Source organism: Drosophila subobscura, chromosome U (genome assembly GCF_008121235.1).
Source record: "Drosophila subobscura isolate 14011-0131.10 chromosome U, UCBerk_Dsub_1.0, whole genome shotgun sequence".
NCBI classification, from domain to species: domain Eukaryota; kingdom Metazoa; phylum Arthropoda; class Insecta; order Diptera; family Drosophilidae; genus Drosophila; species Drosophila subobscura.
In genome coordinates this window covers 25,413,310-25,435,514 of record NC_048534.1, presented here as the reverse complement: position 1 = coordinate 25,435,514, position 22,205 = coordinate 25,413,310, and the positions used below count along the sequence as shown (strand labels likewise).

At 39.9% G+C, this 22,205-nt stretch overlaps 1 protein-coding gene across 2 annotated transcripts in view; it reads right to left on the bottom strand.

Annotated features, from left to right (window-relative positions):
- LOC117901777 (protein nubbin) overlaps window positions 1-2,824 on the bottom strand; it is a 63,298-nt gene extending 60,474 nt beyond the window's left edge. Inside the window, exon 1 of one of the 2 annotated variants that reach the window (XM_034812679.1) lies at window positions 2,319-2,824. The gene's annotated coding sequence lies outside the window, so the exon portion shown is untranslated. The remainder of the gene's footprint in view (window positions 1-2,318) is intronic. The other variant, XM_034812678.1, reaches the window with a different exon arrangement.
- Between the last annotated feature and the right edge of the window lie 19,381 nt (window positions 2,825-22,205).

The following is a 22,205-nucleotide window of genomic DNA, read 5'->3' as shown; positions in this document are numbered from 1 at the left end:
GGACTCGCTTTTTAACTTATCAAAACCACAGAAATCAATAAATGTTATCGATCACTCGCCGAGCGGTGCTTGTTGACAAGCCTTTTGTGGGCATTTCTAAACGAAGAAGATAATGATTCATTCATATGTAAATTATATTTATGGAAAATTTCACTGCTTTGATAAGATAGCCCAAGGCGGCAGAATATGGGCCCATGAGGGCTTTAGGAGTATGAGCGAAAATTGCGAAGACGTTGAAGAACCAATGGGAATTTATGGATATAAAAATAAATGCTTTTACACACTAAGATATTTGTTTTAAAACTACTCCATTAATGCCTTAAAGTTCTTCAATCTTGTAAGCACAGTCCCCTACGCCATAAGTGTTTCTGCCATCCCTTTGCAGGTCATGCAACTGTCACCCTAGCGCACTCCACCCATCCAATGCGTTGCCCATCCAATTGATTAGTTCCTCTTTTCGGTGAACCTTTGCTCGAGTGTTTCTTGGGGCAAATGCCAATTGGTGAACACGTCAACGACGATATGCAAAGTGTTGACAGGTTTTCCTCTGGGCTTGTACTTTATCTCTCACCTAACCACAGTCAGAGCTGTTGTCTTATCAGCACACAAATTGAACTCATTTTTCTTCTAAAACGACAAGCTCCGAGGCAAATACTCGACACGAGTCGTCGCACACATAACTACTATAAATATTCCAATAATACCTAAAATGTCTTTGGTCTCGTTTGGTCTCTGTTCCTTTTGGTTCTCTTCTCGCTCCACTCTACTGCTCCTCTGCTCCTCTGCTCTTGTTGCTAATCAGCTCAAGTGCCTCCACCGAATATGGTAAATGGGTAAATGCAGGCAAGATAATGCCATAGAAGAGGCTCCAGCCATAGCGAGTCGTCGACGCTGCCTTACCATTTTTATCTAATTAGGCTAAGCAGCCAGGCATATGGGAACTCAAGAACAAATATTTATTGGTGTACTGTAAAATAATCAATCACTTGATCGGTTCATGCAACATGGTAATGGTATCTGTGTGCTGCAGCAGATAACGGCATTTGAATAAGAGAAGAGGAAAGAGAAGAATTACTTAAATGGAAACGCAGTCCATTCGCAGTCCGTTCGCAGATACTTGAACTCAGCGCCCCACAAGTGTTATGCTAATAAAAACATGTCGCGGTGGATCGCAGCCTTATCACTGAGGCAACAAGGCACACTCACAAGTGTGTGCGTGTGTGCGTGTGTGCGTGTGTGTGTATTGATATAGATATAAACAACAAACAAATCGAGTAGGGTAGAGGTAGGTGCCCGACAATATTTAAAGTGTAAATCGATCGCTTTTTTCTTACACTCTTTTCTCGCTGTTGTTTATTGTATTTATTCCAATTTCAATATTATTTATCGCCTGTTGGTGCCTCGACATTGCGAAAGGTGTCGTCTGTGGTGGGGGTGCCACTTCAACTCCGTAGAGTAAACTTTGTTGCAGGTACGAGAATTTATATTTGCCAGAAGGCTTGGGCTGCAGGGTGATGTGGGGACTGGTGCCAGTTGGAGTCAGGGCAATGGAGACGTGGACGCCGTGCTGTTTACGACTCTAAAATATCTAAATATGGTATAGGTTCTCCTTATGCTTTCCTCTGACTCCCAGTAATATATTAAAAATAACAACAATTTAGCAATATAAATTAAAGACGGTTAAGACTGTTCAAGATTATAGATTAGGATTGTGAAATTAAATTCGTGTTTTTTCAATGGCGTGATTCATGATTAGGGGGTCCATTGAATTCCAGGGAACTACTATCATAAAAGGAGAAGCACACAAGCAGCTGGTTCGCAACAGAAAGATCTAGATTGCTTGAGAAATTAGTTCAATGAAACATTACAATCGTAAGTTCTTCTTTGAGTTGAGCACAGAAATGTCTGGTGCAACAATTGAAGCTTTTTTTGCTTTTGGAAATCATATCATACATACATATCTCCATATTTAACACATTTTTAAATATTCCTACATTTGGAACCCATTAAAAATGTGTAAAAAGTCGACTGATCATTCATATAAAATGGTTTCATTCTAAAACCATCAATCCAATTGTTTCCTGTTCTGCCAGAAGATTTTGAATGAAATATTATTAGAGATTTCGCCATTAAATATGAATAAAACATTTCTATTTGTACATAATATCTTCATTACTACCAAACAAAGGGAATCAACACGTGACGAAATATTTTCTTAAACGAAAATTTCTTGTAAAGGGATTAACGGAGATATTAAAAAAAAAAGAGAAGGGAATTGTGTCTCTTAAATTATTAGTTGTAAGAATCTTTTAAGTTACCTTTTTGTATTCTTATTGGTTGTATAAATTGCAGCTTCAATGTGCCAAACAAAAACTCTTCTCACTTTATCGCATATCTAAAAATCAATTTCATTTTTGTCACTTGCACTCTTTGCCCGAACAATCTGTTGCAAATTTATTTCAAATTCACTTTGATGAAACTGCGCGGTTCGGGAGGAACTCGCAACAATTTCTTATATTTTTGTTGAGTAACGATCCCTAAGGGTAAATTTACGTCTTAACAACAAGCCGCCAAATCGCACAAATGCCGTCGTCAAAACGCAGAAAATGCGCCACAGAAGAGCCAACAAAACGCGACGCGTAACAGTCGTGGGCCGGTCAAACGGGCGAGCGGTGTGTGGTGTGGATCTCGGTACTCGCATCGGATCAGAGCAGTGGCATCGCGAGGCTCCTCTGGCCTGGCCAAGTGGCTCTGGAAGTTGGCAAAAGTAAAGTCCGTGTGGAGACGCGAGAGCGCGCGCACTTGAGCTACAACCACTGAACGCTGAACTGAACTGAGGCCACCGCTTGTGGCGAATATCTGAAAGATGCGCGCGGATCGGCGAAAAGCGCTGCAACAAGTTTTTCGTTGCTTTTTTCTTTTTTTGCACAACAAAATCTATAAAAACAGAAGGCAAATAAACAAACGGCAAAGCAACTGCACTCAAACAATTGCAATTGTGTCGCTGTGTGCGTGCGTCATGTGTCCCATGCGGTGAGCGTGCAACATTGCAATTGTCAGAGAGTGGAGTGGAGTTGGGTGGAGAGAGTCAAGTGATAAGATGTGTTCCGCGCTCACGTGGTTTCGCTCGTTCGTTCTCTCGACTCATACCAGTGCAAAAGCTGCGATCGCTCGCTCTCTTCGCAAAAACTTGCTCGCTCTCGCTAGTCCTCGCTCTCTCACGCTCTGTCTCTTAGGTTCCACAAAAGCTGCATCAGTGTGTGAAGAGAAGCTCGCGTGCGAAAAAGAGATGGCTATGTGCTGTTGATTTACGGCACACACAACACACTCACAGTTGCCTTATTCAAATCAGCCTCTGCTTCTGTCTCCCTCTCTCGAGGGCTTTGCCCATGCTGCGTTCCACTTTATTTAAATTTATGATTATCGCTGCTGCCTTTGTGTGCCTGTTTGTGTGGTTGCTTGTTTGCTTAATCCAATTGGAGGTGGAGCTGTACGCCTCTGCACTGCTCTGCTGCTGTGCTCCTCTAGCTCATGCCGCCTCTGCATCTCCATTGCCGTAGCTCTCGCATAGACTCGCGGTACGCCGCCTGCCTGCACATGGGATCGCCGACTGTCACAGCCGATGTGTGGGATGGGATATTGGTGTGTGGGGGATTTATTTGGGGGCCACCACAGCTCTATCCAATTGGATTTGTGTGTTTAGAAACTGGTTTCACAGTCCATCTCACTCTGTTGGCACTGCTTTTTGGAGTCTCGGTTTTGCCTATTAACTAGCCAACGAGAGTGCTTAATATAATTTGATATTTGTTAACTGATCTACATTGGGGTAGAATGAAATATAACGATGTGTGGATATTTGTAGCTTTTTAAGATAATACAATAATTGATTGCAGTAAAATTAAATATAAAACATGAAGCATTTTTTAAATGCTGTTTATCTTGTTTTTTTATATTTTTAGAATTTTGATAAAAATTGATTTGGGAATGTTGATGTATCAAAATTAAACAAAACATCATTTTACACTTTGTTGTTTAGTTTCTTAAGTAATATAATAATTACTATTCAATTATTGATTTTCTGCTATCTTCTACCTGTTTTGGTCTTCAAACATTTATCTCCGATGTTAACTTAAAAAAATATGAAGTTTAAACATACTGGGCAATATTTATTAAATATTCAATGAGATTAAGTTTATTAAATATTGTTCTTTTATTCACAAAACAAACAACATTCATTTCATTAAATGACCTCTTACACAAGATCTCCAAACTTTTATGATTCACTTCTTTATGAAACACAATTCATAATCCAATAAACTCTTTTCAAATTTGTATCTCTCCCCCGTCGAATCTGTCTGTTTTTCCCCCTTAACATCTGAAACACATCAATAAAATTAATCAGCAATTAATCCACGAAAATATTTCAACAGAACCGTTGGCCGTTCCCGCGCCCTAACCCACCATTCTCTGAAGCTTTCAGCATTCGGTTTGGCCCCGAGCACAGGTTCGACTGGGGAACAATGGCTTTGTTGTTGGATTGCTCTCTGCCTGCCTGGCTCTCTCACTGTCTGCTGGCGCCTTAGCTTCTGTATCGCGTACTCACGATCGATCCGGGATGGGACGGGCACGACGCCCTGACACAATTCCGCCAGCAATTAAGTTGATTCACTCTGCTGCCGGCCTTTAAGCAAGCTGTCAACGTGCGATTCCACAGCGATGTGCAGACCTCTGGGTGCATAATGCCTATGCCTCTGCTCTGCCCCCAATCGAGAGAGAGAGAGGAGACCGCACAATTGTTTACCATATGAAGTCCGGCCGGGAATTCCGAGCTGTCCACTCGGGCTTATTAGCCTGTCGTTTGCATTTCTGCGCCGTACTTTTGCGGTGTTTTTGCTTTGTTGAAGAGGCGCCCTGGCCTCTGGTCCCCGACCCCCCCAGAGCCACGTCAGCCGCTCAATTTGAATGCAAATTCCAGGCATTGCGCACTTTTGGTCATTCAAAACTGCCGCGCACAGTGGGCTAGGAAGTGTGGAAAATGGGGAGAGGGTATTCCAATTGTAGAATACAGTAAAGTTTGCTTGCTCAAAATAATTTATATTATTACATACTCTTCCATGAAGGAAAGCAATTATAATTTTAGCTCTAACGATTAATTCCAACAATGCTTCCATTTTGTGTTTCTTTATTTATTTTATCTTAATTGCATTTGCTTTGATTTTCTTTGTATTTATACCTTGCTGGAAAATTTAGTTAAAATATTATTAGTGCTGATTGATAAGCTATTATGATTATTGATTATTTAATAATCTACAATTCTTTGGTATGATTAGAGTAAAAAATGCATAAGATCGTATCACTGTGCCTTCCCCATGATCATTGGGTATCCTGGCAGCAGCCTCGACTTACTCATCACGCTTCGTTTGCTTCTTGCAACCCGGCTGGATCTATGTTTAAATTACCATTTAAATGTTGTATTTTTTCATTGGCGGATCCATTCGACCCGGCATTTCATCGCAATGTTCACATTCACATTATTCAGTCAGCATAAAATTGCAAACACATATTATTGACACATCATTATCAATCAAAAGTTATGCTCAGTGGAAAGTCCGCGAAATGCTTCCGCAACAAAAAGAGAAAAACCAAGAAAAAGTCTCTCCCCCCGCCCTGCAGCTCTTCATTACTCTATGGATTACAGCTAAGTTTTATGACCATGATTTATGGCAGAATTCTTCATAGGCGGCCGTTCTGGTTTGATGGTCCAGGCCCCGGCCTGGGTCCAGTGCACCATGAAGCCCGAAAAGACACAGTCGCTGACACGCACACACAGAGGCCGAGGCTGAAGTTGCCACTGTTGCTGCTGGCACTGCTGCAAGTTTCAAGAGCTACTGGCAGCTCCGCAGACTATGCTTTATGGTCTAATCCCGATGGTTAGTTTTGTTCAACATAAACTGCTCGATTTCATGTTTTCCATTTAAATGTCATAGAAAGTTGTTGCAAATCTTTTTTTGCTCTTCTTTCTTCTTTTTCTCTTGCATTCTTTGCTTTTTACATCCATATTTATTTGCCATAATTTTGTTTAGTTTATTTGTTACGTTTAAAATGCCAAATGCATTTGCCTTGTTTTTAGCTGATAATTTCAATTAATAATTGCTGGAAATGGGCACATTACATGCGCCAATTGATGCTCAAAGTCAGAGCAAAGATTTGTTTGGATATGGAAGATTGTTGAGGGTGTCTGAGGCGTGGAGTTGAAGGGGGGAAGAGGGGAATTCAAGTGCAGTAGGGAAGAGTTTTTAACGGTGATTTGATTTAAAACTATAGACCTTTTAGTCTACAAGATGGGAGTCGTTGAACTTGCTGGAAGGGTTTTTATTGGTGATTTTTGTGCACTCAAAATTTTACAATTATTTGGTGGCATTTTTGACTACGTTTAGGTATTTAGTCACCTAAAATTATATAAGCTATTGCTTTAAATTTGAGCTACGAGTATTTGGCAACATTAACGAGCAGAATTTGTAGAAATATTCTTTAAAAATGGAAATTTAAGCTGGTAATAAATTCAATTAAATTAAACCAAGACTACAATTATTCCAAGAGTTTATTTTAATCGTTGCCAAAGGCATAAATTCTTGCTACATTTAAGTTTAAATTCCTTTACGGTGTAACACAACGAATAATAATAAAAATACATTATAATATTCATCATTCAAATACCTTTGCTAATTGTTTGTTTCTGCCTTTTCTTACCTTTATTTGCACCCAAATGGCAGCTCATCCATAAATGGAACTGCCTTGGCAGTGCAAGTTTTCATTTCACACTTGCAACACGCCAGCCCAGAACACATTTTTCTCTTTAACGCATTTTAACCCTCACAAACTTTGCATTTTAATTGAAAGAAAAACCAAAGCAGTGTGTAAAACAATTAAAGTTGATCTTAAAAGGGCTGTCTCGGTGTTGACAAATTGTGCGATTATGCAAACAGCAAACAGAAAACAGAAAGTTGTACAATAATTTTAATTGTCGCATTACAACACCACAACAACAAATGCTCGTGCAGACAACAAAAGGCTTTGTGTAATTAGACGTTGTTCCACACTGCCCCCTGGACGATGCGGGGGCATTTTTCTTCTCCCGCTTCTGGAGCATTACAAATGAGCCATTGGCGTGCGGTTCTTTGGATGATTTTAATTTTGGTTGAACGCGAATTATTTTCCGCTCTTTTTCGCTATTTTTTGCCTTTTTTCCTGTGTGCATTTAATTGTTTTTAAAGCAAATCCTTGCCTGAGGCCACAGTCGTCTGGCCTGGCTCCATTTACGAGTGTTGTTGAGTTTCAATTAGCATAGAAAACCGCCGCCGCCGCCCATTCGACTCCGCCCCTCTAAATTGTTGCCATAAATTCAACCATTACATGGGATTTTTGTTGTACATCATTTTCAGATCGGTTTGCTGTGATAGGCTGCCGCGGGAGCTCAGATTTTCATCTGTGCGGAGACTTTTTGTGCTTCCAATTGCTGTTCATTTCAATAACTAATTATGGCAGCGGGAGATTTCCAACAGTTTAGCGGCAATTGGTGTAAACGCAATCTACTGAGGGAATCTTTCTTTCGTTTAATTGGGGTTGAGGCTGGGTTTTTGGATGCACTTCCCAATTGAATTGCAACTGCTGAAGGTGAGATTTAAGGCTGCACTTCAGCTACGTCAAGTGGGAAATAGGCAATTTGGTAATACAATAAAAACATATCAGATATGGCAACAAAATCAAGGAGTGCTATACACACTAATTGCCGCATTTTTAAGTATGTATAAAAATTGCTGTACTCATTTTGATGCATTTCAAAATACAATCAAAATAAAAGCAACCTTTTTGAAGTAGTTACTGAATTATAGATGGAAGAACTAATGTTTGAAGCACTTTATGTGATAAACATTCAAGCACTGAAGGGAAGGGAATACTGTGTAATCTTCTGGGGGATTAACACACTTTTTACAAATATATTTTGGGGAAAATACAAAGCAGTTGAACAATTTCCACGTCTGCTCATTATTGTTTGGTGTAAAAACTTGGAGTTGTCTTTGCTTTTCAATCTTTAATTTCATTAAATTGTTCCTAAATTGCACTCACAAAATACGCAAACAAATTGTCTGCAGTAACTCAGACCTCTTGACTCTTTCCCTAATCTCTTGCCACTTATATCATACCTTACAACAGTCGGCAAAAACTCTTTGACTGCATCCAAAATATACTTAATCCGCAGTCAAAAACTATATTACGGCTAAACAGCAACTGAAGTCTTAAACTGCATTTAAGAGACACAAAAATGCTGTACAACAAGCGCCAAGTTTTGCCACAGACGAAGGAAAATCAAAGTCGATTTGCCGTTGGCCATTTGCCGGTCGGTGTACCACTTTGGACATATATGGTAAAATTTGTGGGATGTTTTCAGAGTGTGCGAAGAGGCAGGAGGGGAGGCAGGAGTGTTGTTAAAGGTGTCGTCGTCATTAGCAGTTGGCAACACTGCCAATAGAAATAGAAAGAAATAAAGAGAGAAATGAACGAAATGGTTGTTTGATTTTTGTTGATTATGAAATTTATCGCACTCACACGACTCACACTCTCTCGGGGCCGGGTCCCCCAATGGGATCCCAGACATTTCCTCACGCAATTATAATAAAAATAATCACAGTAGTCAGCGCGCTGGCTGATCCTCTCCATTTGGTCATAGCCGGCCAAACGGTTCGACCAGACTCCAAGTCTTTGTGCCGTTTGATCGTTGCGATGCTCCTTGGCCAGCTCCATTCTCGACTGGATTATCGCCTTTTTGAACAACTTTTTCTGCCTTTTGTTCTTGTTCCCCCTTCCCACCCCATTCGCTCTCCATCTCACTGCGACGACAATTGGCGAGTAATTGCTGCTGCATAATAATTTCCAACCGTCCAATGTTGGTCTGTTCCAGTTTTTCCAACCTCTTTGAAGAAGTTTTTTCCTCCAGCTCTCTGTAGAATTTTCTTTGAGGCAATTTTTAAGCTGGTCCTCCCATTTGATCCGCTTTGGCTCGAGTGAGTTTTCCTGCATAATAGCGAAAATGTATATATATAAAATCGGACATGTGAAATGATTTTTTTCTTAATTTAATAAAGCCGAAGCATCGCTAATGTGTTTAATGTATGAAATAAATTAACGCTGCAATTAAATACGAGTACAAATACCATTACAAGGTGAGGGAGCGCTCTGAAAGGTGTGTCCCAAAGTAAAGACTAAAAAGTGTGCAAAATATAATGCATACAAAAACATTTGTGGCTAAAAATTAGCATTGCCAATGAGGTTTTGGGTTTTGAGTTGAGTGTTAGCGATGGAATAGAAGGCTACAGCAGAGAAGGCTGACTGACGGCATTTTAATTTTAATCTTTGGCGGAGCAAGTTTTGTGTTTCTCACATGAAAATGTGAAGGAAAATTAGGCATATTGATTGGGAGCTATTGGACATTTTGGGCAAGATCTATGTACTTGGAGATGGTAGAATAGGATGACCTTTTGTGTGGCATTAATTGGTATAAAAAATACAAGAAAATATATCTGAAATAATCATCAAAATAAAGATAACTTATGGTATAAAAAAACGAAACTGGAAGGCTTACAATTTAATATCAATATGAATAAATATGAATGAATAGGTTCTTAATTCAATTTATTTATAATGTGCATTCGCTGTACAAAAGAAGCGCAAAAGAGTCCGAAATTCACACAAAAAATATTCAAATAATTGGAAAAATTACTCCAAGCCTGATAAGTGGATCCAAATATTATTATTTTTTATTAAATGTTGGCAACTAACTTGTATTATTTTATTATGTATCCTATTACATTTTTAGATTATGTTTCCTTCACCTAAAAATAGACGTGCAAATCTTTCTTTAGCCCCACCAATGCAAGCTCCCAATCAACCTGCTACCAAGCTGCATTAATGCTTAATCAATCATTAAATGTCCATTAGTCTTCATCTCAAGCTAACAGTCCATCAAAAGCGAGCAATAAGTAGGAGAAGAGAGGGAAAAAAGTGCTGGTAAAAAATCAATTTTCCACGGTCATCAAATCAATATTCAAAAAGGCTGCACTACCAAATTGGCAACAATCTGTCAGATGCATTTCATAAAACGGCAGCAGCAACAACAGAAAACGAGCAAATAAAATACATACAAAAAATCCTCGACTATGTTACGAGCTGTGTCGAAAATTGCTTTATGAACACGTTTCAATTGCGATTTTGCCAGCACTCGCATCTCGGGCATGTTCGATGTTCGATGTTCGATGTCATGTACTGCTCCATGGCTATGCTTTGGAGACGAGGGAGCAACAGAGAGAGAAAGAGAGAGAGAGAGAGAGAGAGAGGGGAGACAGACTGCTGATGAAATCGATCATTTTCCCACGATCAGTGGCTCTCGCGGCTATCGCGCCTGTCACATGGCCCCAAGTCTCAATGACTAACTCTAACTGCAAAACAAGTGGACAACGGGCTGGAACTGGCTATGAGACAGAGGAAAAAACTTGACCAATAGCAGGCATTACTTGATTTGTATGTGCTGCTATGTAAATGCTATAAAAGGATTTTGATTACGACCAAATGCCCAGGCTCGGCCCGGGCACGGGAACGAACCACAAGGCACCAGGCACCAGGCACCAAGGCAAAAGGTGTCTGAATTCTATTGGGATGGTGCCAGAGAGTTACTATCTCTTTGTCTGTCTATCTGTCTGTCTGTCTCCCCCTCCTTCCACTGTCTCCCTATCCCCCTGTCTCCTGTCTGAGACGGAAGCTGCCTCTTGCCATGACTGCACATCTTTTTGCCTGTCCACAGCCTCGTCTTGCCTTATTCTGCTGCCTTCTGTGCCCTGTTCATTGATCGATATCGCGGAGCTGTGAAATTAAACGAATTTAAATTTGACTTTCCTGTCGCCCTTTTAATGTTTGTTGTTCATTTGTGCCCTGAGCTAGAAATGGGTGCTGAGAACACCGTTGAAGGTAGAGAAAAAGTTTTCTAAGACTTTGAACAATTATAAATATTTTATGTGTAAGCGCTAGAAAAAAATCTATTCCCTTTGCAATACACACTTTATCCGTGCGTATTCTGCGAACATTTATCATTCCGATTTCTATTTAAATATGCCTCCACGCACCCACCACTAGCTGCAGCCATGAGTAAACATTTTTCCACCTGGGGTCTATTCTAATTAGCAACTCGCTGCCTGAACCCATTCCTCAAGCAGACACCTCGAAACCCTGCTGTACCTCCGGTCTTACGCACTCGCCATGACTTGTAAAAACAAGAAAAAAAAAGGAAATATGTTGAGCAGCTTAATTGAGGCGGGTCAGACGTCAGTCAGTCCGTTTTTCGACTTGTTTTCTATTTGTCTAATTTGTCAAGTTTGACTTTTCGGTGTAAAACGGAAATGATCGTACAAAAAGAAGGCTTGCTGGCTTATGGATTTTTGTTGGCTTTAATCATTTGGATTTCCATTGAGAGTTGAGTCTTGCAGCGGGCTGAAAGCGTGGCCAAGCACAGTAGGAACAATATCAACGAGTTTCCAATATTTAAATTATAAATTGAACCCATTGGGCGCGTGTTCAAACAATGCTTATTTGGTGTCTTAATTGGTCCAAGTGTGCTGCGATATGCATTTTTGTTTGTTTATTTAGTCATGGATACGTGGCAGGGCATATAGACAGAAGTTTAGCTGTGGGTTTTAGCTGCTTTTGCTCTTATGGCGGAGCGCGTGGGGGGATAAATTCAAGTGGCAAGCTAAGAGGCTTTTCGGTGTACAAACTTTTAAAGTCTTTCAAATATTAGCAGTTCAATTTGGTTGTCTTTTTATAGAAGAAAAGATTGGAGTAACTACTGAAACTCAAAGAGTTCTTAAATCAATTATTCAAGAATGTTGGATCGATTCTCTCAATTAATACAATAAGTTATTGCACTAAACAACATTTCAGCTTCTAGTTATTAAACTAAAGGAGCACCGAAAATATGGTTTGCAAATATAAATGGAAAGTCTGAAGGTTTTCTTTCACTCTTCATAAAATCTTGCTCAGATTTACTCAGTCTGTCCCACTATTAAATAATACAAACTAAAATTATGCAGCCAGTTGAAAAGTACCTCAAAACTAGCTATTTTGTGTGCCTAGGAAATAAAAGAATTCTTGAACAAATTATTATCACAAATATTTCAATTACTCACCTGCTTCAAATGAACTCAGGGCATGGCAAATTGATTCCTTATAAATATATATTTTTTCGCTGCTGTTTCTCCTTTCGTTCCTTCTATTATCAGCAACAAAATCACACTAAACACACCCCATAAAAAACATTGTTCCAGCAACCCTTCTGCTAAAAAATGAACACCAATTCAACCCTTTACGTGGAAACGCATTTCCAGTGTTACATTTTTGCATAGGCTGCCCGATTTTTAGAACACTTCCAACCCCTTCTATGGGTAGGTAAACCCCGCCAGATGGCGCTGTTGTACTTTTTTTCTAGGATTTCATTAAGAGAAAACAGAGAGAGAAAAACTTGTGAATAATTTATATAATTAATACCCCGCTACGCTGACCACGCACAGCTGGCATTTTGTGCGCGGCCTAAAGAGAGATCGCTCAGTCGCTCTTTAATAAAATATTTTAAATAATTCCGTAATCTAAATGCAGCCAACACACAACACAGAACAAGCCCAGGAACGCTGGCGACATTTTCCCCACACAGATCAGAACAGGATGCTGAGAGCGGAGCAGCGGCTGAGAAAGAAATTCTAAATACCAGAGAGTCACAGCCGCAGCCACAGCCACAGCAGCCAGCACAAATCACAAATTGTCACGTTAATAGTGGTAGCTGCCAGCCAGCCAGCCTCCTCCTCCTACCGCCTCCTGTGGACCACCTCATTATACACTGCCAGAGGCTATGATGATTTTCTTATGGGATGTTGGTACGAGTCCATTAAGGGAAGATTTCGATTTAATAGATGTTAAAAATATAGAGAAACTTCGGAAGAGTCAATTTTGGGTATTGTTTGATTGCAGTCGAGGCTTTACTCTATATTTCTGTATGAAATTATTTTGATCGTTGTACAGATAATCAAGCAAAGCTTTAAAAATTTCCGATTTATTTTCTCTTTTCTGTAGCAGTCTGAAAATATCAATAGTGGATCGTTCAGTGATCGTTCTGGATCGTTAATTCATTCTACAATATTTATAACTCCTCGAAATGAAATAATATTTAATAATTAAATGAATACCTACCAATATCACATATGGAATACATTTCTAGAGTGTTCCCATCTTCGTTGTTCTTGTCGCTTCTGGCCTTCCTTTCTGGTTTTCAGCTTTGTCTTGCATTTCGCATCCGTATAAACGCGATGTAAATTTTTTTGTGTTGTGCGCGCCATTGCATATGTCAAGACAGCAACAAAATGTTGATGAAGGAGATGGCCAAGGAGATGGAGTGGCAAGCTGGCAAGCAGGGGAGGCTGGGGCCTGTGCACGATGGTTGCTAGAGATGGGATCGTCAAGGAAGATTTTACTGATCAATAAGTGCAGCCAAGTAATACAAATACTTTGGAGCTGGCAGTACAAATGTTATGTAATATTTATTATATTTAAAATACATTTGATAGCTGTCTGAAGTTTGAAGTTCCTAGAAAATCTTTTTTAAGTACTTTAGTGACTGTCTCTCTTCCTTCACGCTACCATCTCCAGTGCCTGTGCCTGCTGGAATGGCATTGGCAGCGCGTCTCTTCCTCGTCTCTCAGCACGTTTCGCCTTGATAATTTATGAGACGCCTTATTAACATCAGTCAGCATCGGCATCGGCATCGAGGCATCAGCATCGTCATCGAGGCATCATCATCAGCTCTTGAGCTGCACTGCGTCGCCTTGGTCTTTGGCATCCAACTGGCTTTCTCGGAAAGGCCAACTCCGCTTTTTGCTGCTGTCTTCCCGTGCTGCTGCCGCTGCTGCTTCTGCCGGCTACTGGCTGCCGCATTTTCACTCATTTTAATGTAATTTCTGCTGTTTAATTTGTAAATTATTTTAAACCAACTTTTGTCATAATTTATTGCCTGTCTTTGAGAACTGGCATTCGTGTAGCCCGGAGATACATTTCCTGCGTGAACAGAGGCCTATACAAGCATGCAAATCAGTGGGCCAAAGATCCAGCCAAGAGGGACACGGAGGTACGACTTGGAGCGGGTGAGGTCTGAGCTGGAGTCAGCTGAGGTCCGAGTTGTCTCGTTAGGTGGTCGTTGTGGTGAGATTTGCATAAGTATGTTGACTTTCAATTAAATGCCAAAGCTCCGATCAGTTGTTAAAGGCATTCCAAATGTTAATTCTCAAGTGCATTCGATTCGAAATACGCAATGCAGCGGGTAAACTGAAGCAGTGGCAGGTGGCACAGCGAAGTGTGGGTACTCTAGGAAGGGTAAGAAGTAAGGAAAAATATTTATTGAGACTGAAAGGGAAGCTACTGAGATTGGAAAAGTCCGAGTCTGAGAGGTCTTTACATTTGTTTATAATTTTTGAACTCTTTCCTTAGCTTATATACCCCTTCTTCCCCGCACTCTAAACAACATTCACATTCGCGAATCATTCATTCGCTTAACGCTGAACAATCAGTTCAATGACAAGCAGTGCAAATATATTTAATTCCAATCAAGGCAACAAAATGTTTGCATAAATTGTAGACTTTGATTTTTTATTCAACAATTATCATAAAAAGCGCTCCCTGATGTCTAAAAGCATTTCAGCGCTCCAAAGGACAATTAGTTGAATGATTTTTCAAAAAATTGCCATGGTAAATTAGCTACCCTTGAATCCTGCCCAATAAGAGGCAGAGGGGCAGACCATGACGAATCTCTGATAAATTGGCACTCTACAGTCCTAAAAGAGGCGGCAAGTTCAAGTCCATCTGCGGCTTGCTCAAATTACAGTATTTAAAAATCTTTAATAAGCGCAAAAATATGGAAGGGCAAGTGAAGCGCACTCCGGCTGCAGCCGCGGGGCGGGTCTGGCAGTGGCTCTTGAAAAGCGCCGACGCCTCAACACATCATCAGAGGTGGAAGCAGCAGCAGCAGAAAAAGCTCCAGAAGCAGCCTCGATCGCATTATTGAAAGCAAAACAGTAGCTGCTGCAATATTTAAATAAGAGATCGGCGGCTGCGCCCATGCTTTGTGCATAGGAAAAGAGCACGGGCAGCGCAGTCGGCACGCGCATGGCGTAAAAGCTTCGTGTAGCTTCGGCCCATGCAAAGGGAACCGCAGCAGCGACAGAGAAACCGCCTCGTAGAGAAGCAAGAAACGTTTTTGACTTCGTTTCTCTTATGTACATATGTACATACAAACGCACTAAAGTACCTGCGGGCCGACCCCTGTTTTGGGGCCTGGGTCTGACTCACGCGAAATTGAAAGGCAGGCAATCGTGGAGAGCAAAGCCAAATTTACATTTGTTAGAAATGGAAATCGGTGCAGGTCTCGTCTTGGCATTGCGGCAGCGGCCTTTCAAAGTGAAGTGTGAATATTAGTCAATTGTGAACAATTTTTTATGCGGAAAATCCGAGTTAATGTAAAGCCTTTTTAATTGTTCATTGCCGCAATGCTCGATTTTTAGCCAAACTGACTGTCAGCATTCCATTGGAACTTTGCTCATGGTAATTGTTGCCAATCACTGCCCGATTAACTGACTGTCTGACTGACTAACTAGCCTCGTGATTTCTATATAATTATGCAAATTTTCGATTTGCAATTGCAATTATTGTTACGTTAATAAGCAGAAGTCAAAGCCAAACAGCAGACAGCACAACTGAAAAACTTGGCAAATTATTCAAAGGCAAAATTGTTTTCCAAACAGCTGCAAAATCGAACTCAAAATGACACACTGGCAGCAGAGACAAGGAGGGGTAGATCTACAGATAGTGCGAGCGAATGAGAGAGGAACATTGGCGACATTGCAACGATCAGTTGAAGTGTTGTTGCCACTGAGTGTTGCTGTGTTCTGTCCTCGGCCTGGGGCCAGTAGCTGCCTGGCTGGCTGGCTGGCAGCTGTCAGTCAGTTTGACGTTTTTGACCAAATCGTGTAAAAACCGTTGAAAACGACAAACGACACGTCGCCAGCAGCTGAACGTCTCTCGAACAGATGCAAGCTTGGAGACTTGAGAGCTGACAGAGATGGCAGCGTGACAGGAGGGAGGGATCGCGAGCGTGAACTGTGACTGAGAGTTGATTTAACAGTTTTCTACTTGTAAGTTTTAATTATTTTGAACTTACCTACAACAAAATACAAAAGAAGTCACGCTCCCATCCCTAGTTTCATCTCTCCCTTTCCCTCTTTATAGTTTTTTTACGCTTTTTGTCGACAGATTTTGTCAACAGTTGAGGCTGCCCCTCGCCGTGCCTCTGCTGCTACCCGCGAACCGATTAATTGTTGGCAATGCGCAAGCGCGCGCCTCTCCCCAAAAAACAAACTTTTGTTTCGTCTCTTTGGAAAATGTAAATTCTTCTTTCTGGCATTTTTTATTGTTGTTGTGGTTGCTGCTGTTGTGCGCCTCAAGCCGATTTTAATGAGGTAAAACTATTTGCATTTTGATTGACGGCACTGGAGATTGTCGAAATTGGACATGCGCACGGATGCATATTTGGCAAATGCGATAATGACGCAGGCAAAAACAAAACTGCACAAAAAATATGCAACGAAGCAAGAAAAACAATTTACTGATTTTTAACTTTTCGGTTTGAATGTTGTGAGGTTTGGTATTTTTTTAATGCGAGGCTCGAAGCTGTGACTGGAGTTGGAGTTCTTTGGGCCTGACATTTAGCTGTGTGCTAAATATTTAAGAGCTGGCAATGCTCTTAATATTTAGAGGGAGTAATGGTAACCAAACGGATATCGCTCTACAAGGCAGCTTAATATATTTTTAGAGTCTGGCAACACTGTGCTAAAAATCTTTGTGTAAATTCTTGAATTTTGGTATTAAAAATATTAAAATGAGTTGGTAGTTCCCTTCCGGAAAATTCCAATGCGCATTTATGGATTAAACTGAAAGAGTTCGACACCTTTTTATGAATTTTTACTTTCATTTTACTCAATCCGGCAACTCCATGATCTAAAAAGTGCATTGCTTTCGTAGCTCGAATGTGGGGTAAGAGCCAATTCCCGTCCTGGAATGGAACCGAAAGGGGTTAAATGCTTTTTTTTTTGAAAGGGTTGGTAAACCATCGCAGCACCGCTAACCGTCCAAAAGCCACCCTAAAAAACACATCATTCACCGTTCCAGTGGTTCATTTCTCGTTTTTTATTAGTGTCGCGCACATCGAGTGCGCATATTCAAATTTTCTGCGTCTCCTTTTAAAATGGGAAACCTTTCCAAGAGGTACAAAAATTTGTATAAAAAGCAGACGGCCCGCAAGTCAAGGCAGTCAAACGTTTGTTGACGGCGCTCGCGAAAGGTTATGGCAGAAGGATTGCGAAGACTTGGGCTGGATGCTCAGCAAAAGGATTTAGGATTACTCTGCCTTGGATTACACTCAACAATAAATGGATTACCTAACGGATTACAGAAAAACGCACAACTTTTGCTTTATTTTTAAACAAATTTAGTCAGTACCAAACTGATAATATATCTAGCCGCTTTATTTTATTTATTGATTTACTTTCCTGCGTGTTAAAACTGCTCATATTTGTTATTCCTATTTGTAATTGAATTTATATTTCTTATGTATTTTTAAAGATTTTTCTGTAGATTTATGTGGCAATATCTTTGTGTAATTTTGCGTTTAGTTCAGTTTTATTTGATTTATAGCCATTTTTATTAACTTTTTTAAGTTTTTCGCATTTAATATCAATGCCGCTGATCGCTTATCTCTTTTCACTTACTGTAATTAGCAATGAAAACAGTGAACAACATTTTGAACATAACTTTGGTTTTTGGTTTCTGCCTCGTTGAAGTTAAATGCTGGCACTCCTCCTGGAACAATTTGCGTGTCAAATTGTGAACAGAAAAGGCAGTGGCAGCCGTCGAGTGGCAAGAGGCAGTGGCAGTAGCAGAGCCATCGAGTTGTGGCAAACGGCAACTGTTTATGCATTTTGTGCAGCGAGTGCAACAAATTTAATTGTGCCGATAGACATGCATTGGCAGTAAAAACCAAAAACTAATAATACTGCAGAAAAAAGCATCTGCAAAAAAACCTTGGCTAAGTGGCAATAAAAATGCGCAACACCAAAAAATGTTCAGCCCAGCGACCATGCAATGATATTTCTTGGGTTTCCCTGCCTGCCCCTGCGTGTTGCTAATTATGCTCATTAATTTCCGCTGCTGTCGCTTTGCCACAGCTAAAGCAACAATAGTTCTTTAACTAACTAAAAATTGTAGCAGAAAGGAAAGAGGAAAAGGAAAAGGAGAGTCTTAGATACACTTGCAAAAATAATTATTAATATTATTATTCATTGATTTTCATCGTGAAAAATTTATCATTATTTTAGATAAATATGTCTTTTAATTGAAGCCTCTAATTTGCATGTTACAAGAGGGACCATTGGGACTCTTAGTTCCCTGACAAATCCCAAACACCCCTTATAAGTGTACAATCCACCAGGAAATAAAGTTGTAAACTGGCATTAAGGCCATGCAAAAGCCACTTCGGATACGCAAAACTGCACTCAAGACCCAACCTTTTTCCACTCCTCCTCCTACACATAATTTATTAAACATTTTCTATCCTTCCTTTTCTGTATTTACGTTTGCGCGTTTTTGTTTGCCATTTGCTAGTTTATTATATTTTTTGTTTGGCCAACAATTTGTTGCTCTTCAGCATAACTTATAAAGTGCAATAATTTTTTGAAAAATAATTGCAATATTTCAGGCTTAATTTTTTGTGTGTTTTTGGTATAATTTTGCCATTTTTTATGGCACTGTCGGGTGTAAGTTCGCTACTTGAGTCTTTTGTCGGTGGATTGTGGTGATTTATGCGCCACAAACATAAAATGTTGCGAGACCATGAGCAGATTTTGTGAGGGAATTTTAGTTTTGCTTCTGAGTGTTCAGTGCTCGATAAAACTAATAAAAAAGTCACAAAAATTGATGAAAGTAATGTGAGAAAATACATAAAAGACTCTTTACATTCTTGGCGCCTAAGTAATATTTTACTTAATATTTCTGTAATTTAAGTGCTAAAAGCTTTTCATGCCTGAAAGGAAGATCCGATTCCAGCTCCAGAACAATTGCCCATTAAACTGTAACAAGAAGAGTTTAATGTAGAAAGAACCAAAAACAAATTAGCAAATTCATGAACGAAAATGTACACACATTAAAGTAGATTTATTTATATATAAATAGAGATATGGCAGAACATTGCCGACTAAATCGAAAGCGGCATGCAACCTGACAAGATGCATAAAAATTATCTATGCATGGATAAATTGTTGAAAATAAAAGATTTCACAAAGGAGGAGGAGCAGCAGATCAGGTCAGATCTAAGCTAACCCATCATTAGACCTCCCTGCTCCGATTATAACCGAGTAGAACATAACTATGGAAATCGACGGACTTGTCAGGGAGGTGCAGCCTCTCTGTTTGAAAATAACATTCAATTCTAATGCGACTTTGACATGCAAATGATTGAACACACGCCATGGCTGTGCCTGTGTGACTCGGTTTTTGATTTATATGCAAAAAATCGCAGAACACATTTCAAATTTACACTCCACAAAGGGGGGTTACGCCCTTTTGGCTGAAGCGCTCTGAAGCAGAATTTTATGGGACACTGGCATGCAAATCCACTGAAGCTTAATCCCCACTGCGCTTAACTAATAAACACATTAAAGCCTCATTTGTTTTTTTTAATACATATAAAATAAAGTAAAAATAATCTTTACAACGCACTCAGCCATTAGTTGGAGGCCTCCGCCTAACCTATTATTAACCAACATAATAACATGTTGCTGGGAATAATTTAATAAATCTTTGGTCTGCTCGAGGAGCTCGCCTTTCGTGTGAGATTTGTGCTGCAGATTTTTCCTTGTAAAAGTTGAAATCTGGTTAGCAATTTTTACATATTTAGTTATGTCGGGGCGTGTCCATATCAGTTAATGATACAGCGATCAGTTGAAGCTGTTCTTTGGAGTTTTGCATAGCGCTGGAAATTATTGCACGGATTATGATGTGGATTATGGCTAGCTGGCATTAATTGCAATGGATTGTAAGCTTGTTTGGCAGATCGCCAGGAAGTATTTTAAGAGAATAATAGGCCATGGTTATACATTAAATTTGAGCTAAGATCAGAGCTAAGAGAAAAAGTTCTTTGCTATTCTTGCGATGAGATTCTTGTAGATAAATATTTAATATTTTGTCTTAAATTTTACCTGTTGATTGTATGGTTCAATAATTTAATGGAACCTTGCAGGATTTTATTTAAATTAGTTTAATAATATTTTCGCTGCGCTTTCGCAGAAAATCATATCGTTATTTTGGTTCAAATTCCTAGCACAAAACAATCAATCATTTTAATAGTTTTACTACCGCAAATATTATCCATCATGCCCATTTATTTTTATTTGAAATATTTCTCACCTATAAACCATATTTTCAGCTGTACTCAAACCCCAGCTAATTTGTATTTCCCTTGTGCAGAACTAAGCTCCTCTTCCTCTTGAAAGTGTGCTTTAAATCTTCTGTTTAATGACCAAACTCATACCCTCCGGCCATGTTATGCATCCATCTAACGTTTTCCCCTATCTGGCAAACAGTTTTCCTGCCCATCCATCTGAGTGTTATAGGTACAACGGAATCGTCTGACAATGCCCCATAAATATGCGTAGGCATTAAGCGTTCTCTATGGAAATATAATCTAGTTCGAAAAACTTAACTCAAAAGTAATTAAAAGTGCAGTCGGATCCCCGTGCAGTGCTGTGCTGTGCAGTTCGTGTGGCACGGTGCATCATGCAAATTTACTAAAGTGTGAAATATTGCAAATGCATGCAGACAGCAGACTGACGGGGGGCCCCCGCGATGCCGATGGCGATGGCACCACAGGTGGCCACCACAGACGCCGGCTTGCTGCCTGCTGGTCCTCTAGACAAATAAATTAACACTCTATTTTCATACAATACTTTTAGCTGTTGTTGTTGTTTTCCAGATCGCATGCAAACTTGAAAAGAGTTTTCCTTCGACCACAATTAGCTATGCATATGAAAGCTTATTTAATTTTTTTCGCTGTTCCAGTTTTGCATCAGCGGCACGCCATAGTCTTGGCGAGTGCTTCGTGGTTGCAAAAATTGCTAGGTAGTAAAACTTTTAGTGGTAGACTTTTTATTAATTTATAAAAATGGTAAAGGTAATGAATTGTCTGGAAAATAATATTAAAATAAATATATGCGGAAAAAGTAAAACATTGGATTCGTAACACATACATACATATGTATGTACAACTGTATGTATGTAAGCACATATACCTGAAAAATATCTGAAAAATATAAAAAGTGCCTTCAAATCCCAAAAACAATTCACCCATTTTTACGCCAGCTATGAGCTTTACAGTTATTCCGAGCAGAACGTCGCCGCCTACCTGCTTGACCATCAGCCGCATTTTTGTTGTTTTCTTCTTGCCCTTCTATGCGTTCTCTCTTCGTTATACTTACATATGTACCTATGCGTCTCTATGCTCTCTTGTCGAATCTTGTCGAAGCTTGTCGAAGCGAAGCTGCACTTTGACTGCACCGACCACTGGCTTTGCAAAAACATTCATTCACCTTCAGTCGTATTTTTGTTGTTGCTTGCCCTGCGTTGCGTTCTCTCGAAGCTCGCTCTTCGTTATTTACGTTTCTATGCTCTCTTTTCTATGCGGAAGCTGCGCTCAGCGATGGGATCGGCAAGCATGACTACCTGCTTGCAAATTGGGTGGCATATTGGCACTTTATTACCATCATTCCCACAACAGTGGAAAGGTTTGAGTTTCTCCTTATTTTATAATTTTCTTATTCTATTATTTGATCTTTTTGGTTGATCTTTCAAAATCTTAGTCATAGCTCCCTGACACAGACATATGTATACATACATACACACAACATACTCATACCTCGCTGGAGCCAAAAAAAAACGAAGTGAAATTAGTGAAGCTTATCGGATGACTGCAGGCTGACAGGCTGAAACTTCCGCAACTCTTCGTCTCTGGCCGG